Below are 9,376 nucleotides of genomic sequence, written 5' to 3' on the forward strand. Positions count from 1 at the left end.
TGTCATTAATTAATTTCACAACAACTTAAACGAGACGGTCTTATTATGAGACTATCAATTTGAATCGGCCCAATTCTCGCGTGTATCAATATTTTAATTTTCTAGACATTTATTAATTTTGACCTTAAAGGTATCAATTTTGAAAATTGATATCTTTAAGGTCAAAATTGATACCTTTAAGATCAAAATTAAAAAATACCCAGAAAATGAAAGAAATGCCAGATTATTACAAGCGCAAATTGAACCAGCCCAAATTGAAGGTCTCATTATGAGGCTGTCTCGTCCAAGACCAAATGTAATTAATTAGGAGAATATTGTTGTATTCTTGAAAATGATTGTTGTATTAGGAGATAAATTTATTATTTATATACATAGCTGATCGTTTTGTAACGAGCCCGCAGAAAGTTGGTTTTGTGAACTTTTCTAAAAAGTCTTTATATTAGTTTGAAGTTGAATCACTTATATGCTTATTAATTCTTTCTAATTTTTTTGTTGTAGGGTTTAATTAGGATGTACGATTAATAATCCCTCCCTCAGGTCAAGGATTGCAACACTCGACTCTATCCTTCAACGATATGCTTTGTCATCTCTTGACACACTTCACCAAGAGACATGCTTTCTTAAACAACATGCACGTCAAAAAACCTCGATACAAGTCATCAAGACAAAATTCTCCTGTAACCGCCTCGAATTATGAAGGCAAACACTAATTGGAATTTAGTATTAATCAAGCGGAAGCTTACTTTTGCCAACACAATTAAGGGGTTACTTAAAGGTTAAACTAATATTCAAGTATAATGCTTGAACCAAACCAAAGCAATATAACGGAAGTCTTAACTGTCCAAAATATAGGAAAATTACAACCAAATCGAAATAAGTCCAAAATTCAAATTACATCCTTAAAATAGTCTAAATCTAAACTAATAATCTCTCAAATAAAATAAAGAGATCTAAACAAAAGGGGAGTCATACTCCAACTCGGGTTCAACTTTCGCTCGCATATCCATTCTCCGTCGAGGTGCCATAGGGGTTTACTCTAAAAACAAAACCATTGGAAAAACATACAAAGCATAGTATCAGCAAAAAGGCTGAGTATAAACACACTGGTGTCCGTCAAACAAGTTATTAAAATCTTTCTTTTTTTTTTATTTAAGTAAATTCATTTTGAAATATGCTTTTTCATTTGATAAATCATATTATGATTCAAATGAAGTTCAATGGCTCTATAGTAATTTAAAATTCTCATTTTTCATTATAAATCATAAGATCTCAATAGATCCAAATCAATTTCAAACTCATATCATAAGTTTACATGGGTACTCTGTGAGTCATCCTGTGACTCGTTTGGTAGTCGGTCTACCGTCCGTGACATGTCCGGCAAGTGTAACACAATGGTATTGTGAACAATACGCGCTCAGCATTGGTGAGCCGTTTAATCATGCACACAACATTTGTTGTGGCATATGTACCCGCCATTTAGGCTAAAACATTTTTTTGTACATAATATATATCTTGTAATTTTAATAGCATTTGAAAATCAAAAATATTAACTTTCTCCATATGATAAACATCTTTTATTTGCACATAGCAAAACATACTTTATTTGCAACTTAGCAAAATCAAATCATAATATTTCCCACATGGGTAAAACATGCTTAGAATAATCATATCATTAAACATAACCTTTGTATTATATTGGGGCATCACTAGCATGTATGGAAATTCATCGTAACAAAAAGTGATTAAAGATCAATACGATTTTTTTTTTAAGGAAACCACTAAAATGTTTCGTGTCAATCCTTCTTAAAGTAAATATAACTTAAAAGGGTTTTGAAATTCATTCAAAACAACTAGAATATGATTCATAAGTCTATAAAATCATTAATACAGAAGATTTCATAAAACACTATTTTCTTAAATACGAGATAGTTTTGCCGGTAATAAAATCGATAATTGATTTACAAAGTACATATTAATTCTCCAACAAGGCCCAAATTAATCAAGTCATTATAATACCTTATTTAAAATGAATTTAAGTTTGTCCCATCAAATTATAATGGGTTATGCGAATTTATAACGATCTTACAATTATTTTCGACAATTTGGGTATTTACTGTTATTTAAATGGTGTCTTAAATCCGTAAAATTTATAAACCATCTCATTTAAAATTAATTTATACTATGAGGCAGTAGGTTATTAATATAATTATAATTTTTTTTATATAGGTTTATTTTTACCCAAATTTAATTAACAATATTACACTTTCTAATAAATAAACGTTTTCTATTATTTTGATAAATTAGTACATAATTAATAATTTATTTTATAAAATTATACCAAAGTTCCAGAAGTCATATAATATGTTTATTAGGCCATTTGAACTTATAAAACTCATGTATGATGTTTTATTATTTTGTATAGACATTTTATCGATAAATAGAATAAAATAGGTTTAAAATTATTTGAGTCCGAATAAAATATTATAAAAAATTATATGATATTCCAGAAGCTATTTTAAGGGGTATAAAATTTTAAATAACCATTAAAAATCATGTGGGATATTTTTAATAATTAATATCGTTATTTTACCGATAAATCGAATAAAATTTATTTAAGTCCATATATGGTCACGAAAATCCATATAAATTTTTGAACATGTATCTACTGCTTATATAAGTGTCTCATAAAAGTTTCATGTCCAAAAAACGTCATTTAGTATTTATTTTGTATTTTACCTTTTTCAAACTTACCGATTATTAATAACCGAGTAAAAATTATTAAGGTCCTTAAATGTCAACGAAACCTTCCCAAACTTTTACCAAATTTACCTACTGTCCATATGAGTATGTGATAAAAATTTCAAGTCCATATGTCTTTGTTTGGTAATTATTTTATATTTTACCATTTTATAATTTACCGTTAAACAATTTAACGATTATTCAAAAATTTTAAAAAAAATTCCAAACTAAATATATTCTGGCCAAATCTTGTTGGAGACATTATAATATGTTTTTATTAATTATTTTTGATGATGAAGAGTTCATCTAATACCATGTTTTATAATAAGAGTATTTAACACCTTAAAATCCATTAAAATATCAATTTAACGAATAATCTCAACAAAAAGTATCCAAGAAATTTTCTTAACATATAGCTACTGAAAATTTCTTTTAAAATGAATTTCAAATATTTTCAAATTCATATAATCATTTCCATCACAATAACTTTCACAAAGTAGTGTTAAACATGCCTTTAAACATATATTAATTTATAAAATCAACATGCATGATGCCCACAATAATAATACATGTAATAAATTATTTCATACTCAAATTTGTCATTTTGACATCATCTTTCAAGATTTAAGAACTTCTCTTTGGGAATTTTATTTTTTTTTTTTTAAAAAAAAGTTTATACACAAACTTTCCCAACTTGTTCTTAAATCCTTTAAAAATCACCCCATGTGACATACCTCGACTCCAAGCCTATATAATTATTCCGTAAGCTCCTACGCGTTCTTAGAAGTGGTTCTAACTTCGGGTCCTTGCCCTTCAAGTCTCAACTCCAACTCTTCAACTAAACATATTGCATTCATCCAAAAATCAATAATAAATTTGGATTTCTAACATGCACTTAGCTTTTCCTAGTTAGAGTTGTTAGACTAATACTTGTGATGATTTTAACATATTTGGAGTATACTTATTATGTTGAGCAACATACTTAGTTAAGTCCCATAATTTTATTTGAATCATTTAAGTAACAAAATTTATATGTTTGTGGAAATACATTTTCTTACTTTCTATTATGGCCTATTTTTATAGATTTATAAGTGATGATTTTCTTAGTTTAGAGATAAAATACTCATTTTATAATGATCTTAGTTTATAGAAAGATTCATGTAAAAAAAATGTTTTACATAAACAAGTTTTAACAAAACTAGTGGAATAAGAAAATGAACATAACTTACTCTATACTTGGTGGATTTCTTCAAGTTTGGTGTCTATGGAAAGCACTTAAGATGAAGATTATTTTTATGGGAGATTTGAGTTTATAAACATAAATTTTCAGAAGTTATAGATGGGTTTTTGAAGGAGATTTGATGAGAAAAGAAGGTGTTCTAGTTATTGAAAGTTTGAAGGATTCTAGTGTTTGTTCATGGATGAACTTGGGAGCAATGTGTTGGGATTTATGGCTGAATAATAATTCAGAAAATTGAGTGCTTTTGCTTCAAATATTTGCCTCTTGCATGCTTGTAATGATGCACAAGCTTTGGGTAGAACAAAAGGGGTTTTGGGTAGTGTGATTGGCTTGAGTGTGTAAGTGAACAAGGAGCTACTAAGGGGATTTGGGACAGCAATATTAGCTGCTGTTTGGGGCTGATTTGGAGTGCTTTTTGTCCTCAATTTGATCTATTATGGTATAAGAAAGGTTAATCTAAGATAGTTTAAAGTTTGGGTAAAAATTGTTGTACATGTAACAAGTTATGTAATTTGTACTTCATGTTTAAAAATCACTTGTATATGTGAGAAATATTTAATTTACTCCCATCATGGTTATATAATATGCTTGGGTAATAATTAAAATTTTTTTCGAACTGTTATGGGTAGTTGCTCAACTTTAAGTTTTACCTCCAAAGTTTACGTTACTTGTTACGATTCATAATCGCGTTACGAATTAACAAGTTTCTAATCATTGTAGAGAATTTTCAAATTACTACCATCACTAATTAAATTATAATTAGTAACGAACAAATATATAAGAAAAATTAGGCACTAAAAACGACTAATGAAATCTCCTAATAATACGACTGTTTCATCTCCCTTTGCATTATCACACTTAGAACATGCCTAAACATGTTGTCTAGAATTCCAAGATGTGATTCATGATGTTGCTCCATCGTAAGTAATTTCTATATCAAGCCTTTGGCTCTTGACACTAATTGTTGGTCCTACTAGACATGAGTGAATCGCATTAGTATAATATTATCCCCTTTAATTAAAAATAAAACTCGCATATATTTATTTTTAGACACCTTACCAAAAAACCTCCTACTAATTTAGAATCAGTCGATCTTGTGATAGAGGATTCTCAGGACAATCAGCCACACCCATTGAAATATATAAATATTAAAAAAGAAAACAAAAAATGGCTATAATACGCGGATTTCGATTAACAACTCCCTACCACAGATCATGTTTAAGAAACTTTCTAAAACTACACTCAAACCAACATTTCGACATTCAACACTAATTTGCATGTAAACTTTACACAAAAGTACATCAAATTCACGAAAAAAAATAATAAAATCATCAAGAACATAAGATAACATCTCAAAATCAATAAAAAAAAATTAAAATAAAAAAAAAAAAATCTACTTACAAAATTAAAGGTATGTAATTTTTATTCTTATTGAGTGTGCTTATTAATTTCTATTGACGGTTAATGATTTTTAAATAGATTGCTAATAAATGTTCTTTGAAATTTCACAATTTCTTTTATCGGCCTATTGATTATCAAGTTAGGTGATGAAAATATGTTGTTCATGAAAAAACCGATGGATAAAGCTACTGAGAACTCCTACTTTAATATACAAAAAACTTATTATAAGTTGTCTAAATGCCCACTTATTTTCTTGCAATATGAAGGTACTGAAAACACCCACTAAAAAAAATAAGTTGAAACTACGATAAAAAAATTCACTACCACCTTATATTAGTCGTCATTGCGATCAAATAGATGCAGTTGGTTGCCATTTATGATAGCGACCAAACAAAGGTGGTCGCCAATGATGAGCAACTCGCGACCAGTTGGCGACTATCTCTTAATTGGCGATTAGACATGGTTGGTTGCAAATTGGTCATAAATTCAAAAGAAAATTAATAAGGAAATTCTTCTACCCACATTCAATTGTCTATAATAATACACAACCTAGAATTTTAATGATACACACTCATTACTTCTATTTTATATATGATTAATTATTTTTGAATTGACATTAAATTATTTTTTTTTGGCAAAAGAAAATTTTTATATTTATAAGCCAAAACAATACAAAATAGTCAAAAATAAGAAGGACCAATCCACCTTTTCCTACATCAATATGGAAGTTGAGCACACATTCTATGAAAGGTTTTCCAACCCCACTCTTCACGTGCAAAGGTAGAGGACGCCTTCATGCAAAACAAGAGATCCTAACTCAAATACACGAGATACTATTAGAGCCATGAAGATTGTTGCCCATTTAAGAAAAGAACAAGTCATTCTTTGATCTCTTGCTTGATTCTAGTCCCAACCTGCTTCGGTCTTCTAACATAATCATTCCAAACCGCATCATTTCTGCTATTCCAGATGTTGTATACCAAAGAGGTGTAAATAGAACATAAGATAAGCTTCTGGGACTTGTTAAGCTTGTACCTTCTTGTATCCATTTGGCTTATAGGTTTCAAGAGGATGTCGGTCCACTCTCTAATACTCTGCAAACATAATCTACTAAAAGGGCAATATATCAAAAAACAGATGAGAAATGGTCTCAATAGTAGTTGAACATAGGGGACAAGAAGCATCATCGGTGATCCCAATGTTATGAAGTTTATCCTTGGTGGTCAACTTGCCTAATGCCATGAGCCAAGAAATAACTCTAGTTTTAGGAATAGAGAATCAATTCCAAACTAGGTTTCTCCATGGAACTTTGGTCTCCAGCTTTTAACAATAATAATAATAATAATAATAATAATAATAAGTAATCATGATTCAATTCTAACGGTATATTATATGTCCAACTCCGACAATCGAGCAAGAAATGACGACCGTTTGAAGTTGCTGTGATTTTCCAGCACAAAACGTCGACTCGGCTTTCATGTTGTTTTTGGTGCAGCCGAATCGGCTTTGAGCCTCTGTTTTGCTACACTGGATTTTCATCCCTTTAATCTTTGAATTAGCTTTTAGAGTTAAGTCCTTATTAGTATAAATAGGTCCTAAAAAACTGATTAGTGCTCCTTCTTCTTCCTCTCTCCTTCTTCCATCTTCTAGACTTTATTTTGCTCATTTTCCATTAGTTTACTCTTATTTTATCTTTTAATTTAGTTTTTCATTAAATCTACCATTAATCATCCTTTGAGCATTGTAAGTTTTCTTAATATTTAATTTTCTTTGTCTCTAATTCCTTGTATTAGTTTTAATTTTCCTTTAGTGAACTTTAATTATCGTTATTAATCATCCTTTAATAAAAACTAGTTTGTTCTTCATTTATTGTTCTTTGAATAAATTGTTGTGTTCTTTGGTATTCAATTATTGCTTCTTTTGAATTTGTCATTATTATCATATTCATCTATGTTTAGTATCATCTTAGGGTTCGTATTTATTGCTTTCACCATGATTAGTGAGTAGATTCATTTTCTAGGGTTAGGGTTTGAACTTATAAGTCAAGTATAATTTGATTACCGAAAGTGTCTATGAAACTAGGATTAAAATGGTTGAACTGTGCCAATAACCCTAAATTAAATGTGCTTTGTTAAACTAATCAACAGAACTAGTGTGTGAGATTAGGACCAACTACAAGAAAAATAGTTTTGGACGTCAAAATAATTAATTTTTGGGGTCACATAGCAAGGTGTGGCCCAAGGTATACTTAGGGCGTCACTCAAACATAAGCGAAGCACAAAGGTAGTTTTAACTTTTAAGCGACAGATTCAAATTATATCGGCCAAAATACAATTATGGGCCACGCGCTAATGTTGCCCAAAATACTTTATAGGCGACGCATATTTGTAAATGTCATCGAAAACCATACCTAAAAATCTAAAATTTCGGTCCCACCTAAAACCCAAAAATGTAAATTAAAAAATCCCGCCTCCCTGTATGTAGCCCGCCATTCACTCAAAAAAACCCTTCACTTTTTTCCCTAACCCTAAAACCAAAAAGAAATCAGTATTTGTTTCATCTTTCCTGCCATTCACCATCTCTAACAGTGAGAGCTCCATCTCCATCGCCATTCTCCCTGCTTGGCCTATTCCATGTCCATTCTCAAGGTTTGTTTCCATTTTCATTGTTTCTTTGCATTTTTGTTTTTTTTATCTTTAATTTTTCATGGCTACTCCTCTTCTCTTCCCTGGTTGATGTTGGTTTTTGTTTATTTGGTTTTTATTTTGTTGATTTTCGTTTTTATCTTTCATTTTTGTTTCTGATTTTTGTGTTTTATCTTTAATCTTCTTTTTTCTGATTTTTCATTCCTTCACATCTAGTTTGTTTGATTTCCATGGTTGGTTGACTGCTAGCTCTTTCCACGATATTTGCTCAATTGTTATTTTTCTAACCTGGGAACTATCAATACATGTAATTCAATCAATACTCAACGGGTGTATACTATATACTAGAGCTGTTCAAATCTAACCCGACTCGAAAATCCGACCCGGAATCGAAAATTATCCGACCTGAAAAAATGTTAATTTTTTAGGTTTTCCGAACCGGCATTATCCGAACCGATATTGCACTCGAACCGTTTGATAACTGTAAAGGGAAAAATCGAACTCGAACAGCAACTGAATTTTATAACCGACATATAAACGTTAATCGATGTTACCCGAACTCAACAGTGATCGATCCGAGTCAAATCCGACCTGAATTATGCACGTAACCGAATACAAGCTGACTAAAACCGATTAAGATCGAACTGTTTTTAACCCAAACTGATACAAACCCAAACCGATTATTAATCGAACTGATACAAACCCGAACGGATTATTAATCGAACTGTTATAAATCCGAATCAATTTTTCACCTAGTTTCAATTTTAATCAATTTTTCACGTTATGTTAAACAAATTAGACTAGATTTATTGGAAACCTTAATTAAAGGCTTCCTTCAAAAATAAACGTATGCCACTTAATGCAGCGAGCACACGGTATTCTTTAGTAAAAGGCGAAAGAATAGTTCGCTTTGTGCTCACTGCGTGGCTGCGTGAGGATAAAGAGTAGCAGGTTTTGTTATTTATATGCATAGTATTGCCTTGCACTTTTTTCTTGACCGATGTGGGATATTGTGCTTTCACTAGTTACTACAACAATGTTTTTTTTTTTGAAAGTAATCCAAAAATGTAGTATTTTGAGAATTAGAAATAAGAAATCCCTTGTTAACTGATCTTTACATTAGAGTAAGTTAGGATGAGTAGTAATAAAACTGAATTTACAAAATTCTTTCGTCTTACACCAAATAAAAAGACTAGAACTTTCAATGGGTTTAATGGTTTATGATTATTTTAGATTTTTAGGGTTTATGATTTATCACTTATCTAGTCATCTTTATGACTTTATTTAAAATTTTCAATGGGTTAATAAATGGGTTAAAATATGGGTCGATCTTACCTGATTGACCCATTTA

The 9,376-nt window shown here is 30.2% G+C and overlaps 1 long non-coding RNA gene and 1 other non-coding gene across 2 annotated transcripts; both read right to left on the minus strand.

Moving 5' to 3' along the window:
• Window positions 1-817: 817 nt before the first annotated feature.
• On the minus strand, window positions 818-4,370 carry LOC130809903 (uncharacterized). The gene is made up of 3 exons (XR_009040967.1): window positions 3,969-4,370; window positions 3,474-3,577; window positions 818-1,036 (listed from the first exon to the last, which is right to left on the minus strand). It is a non-coding gene; the product is annotated as an uncharacterized LOC130809903 (long non-coding RNA).
• Window positions 4,371-8,838: 4,468 nt separating this feature from the next.
• On the minus strand, window positions 8,839-8,954 carry LOC130811935 (U5 spliceosomal RNA). The gene has a single exon (XR_009041548.1). It is a non-coding gene; the product is annotated as a U5 spliceosomal RNA (small nuclear RNA).
• Between the last annotated feature and the right edge of the window lie 422 nt (window positions 8,955-9,376).

This window comes from Amaranthus tricolor, chromosome 4, assembly GCF_026212465.1.
Source record: "Amaranthus tricolor cultivar Red isolate AtriRed21 chromosome 4, ASM2621246v1, whole genome shotgun sequence".
NCBI lineage: Eukaryota > Viridiplantae > Streptophyta > Magnoliopsida > Caryophyllales > Amaranthaceae > Amaranthus > Amaranthus tricolor.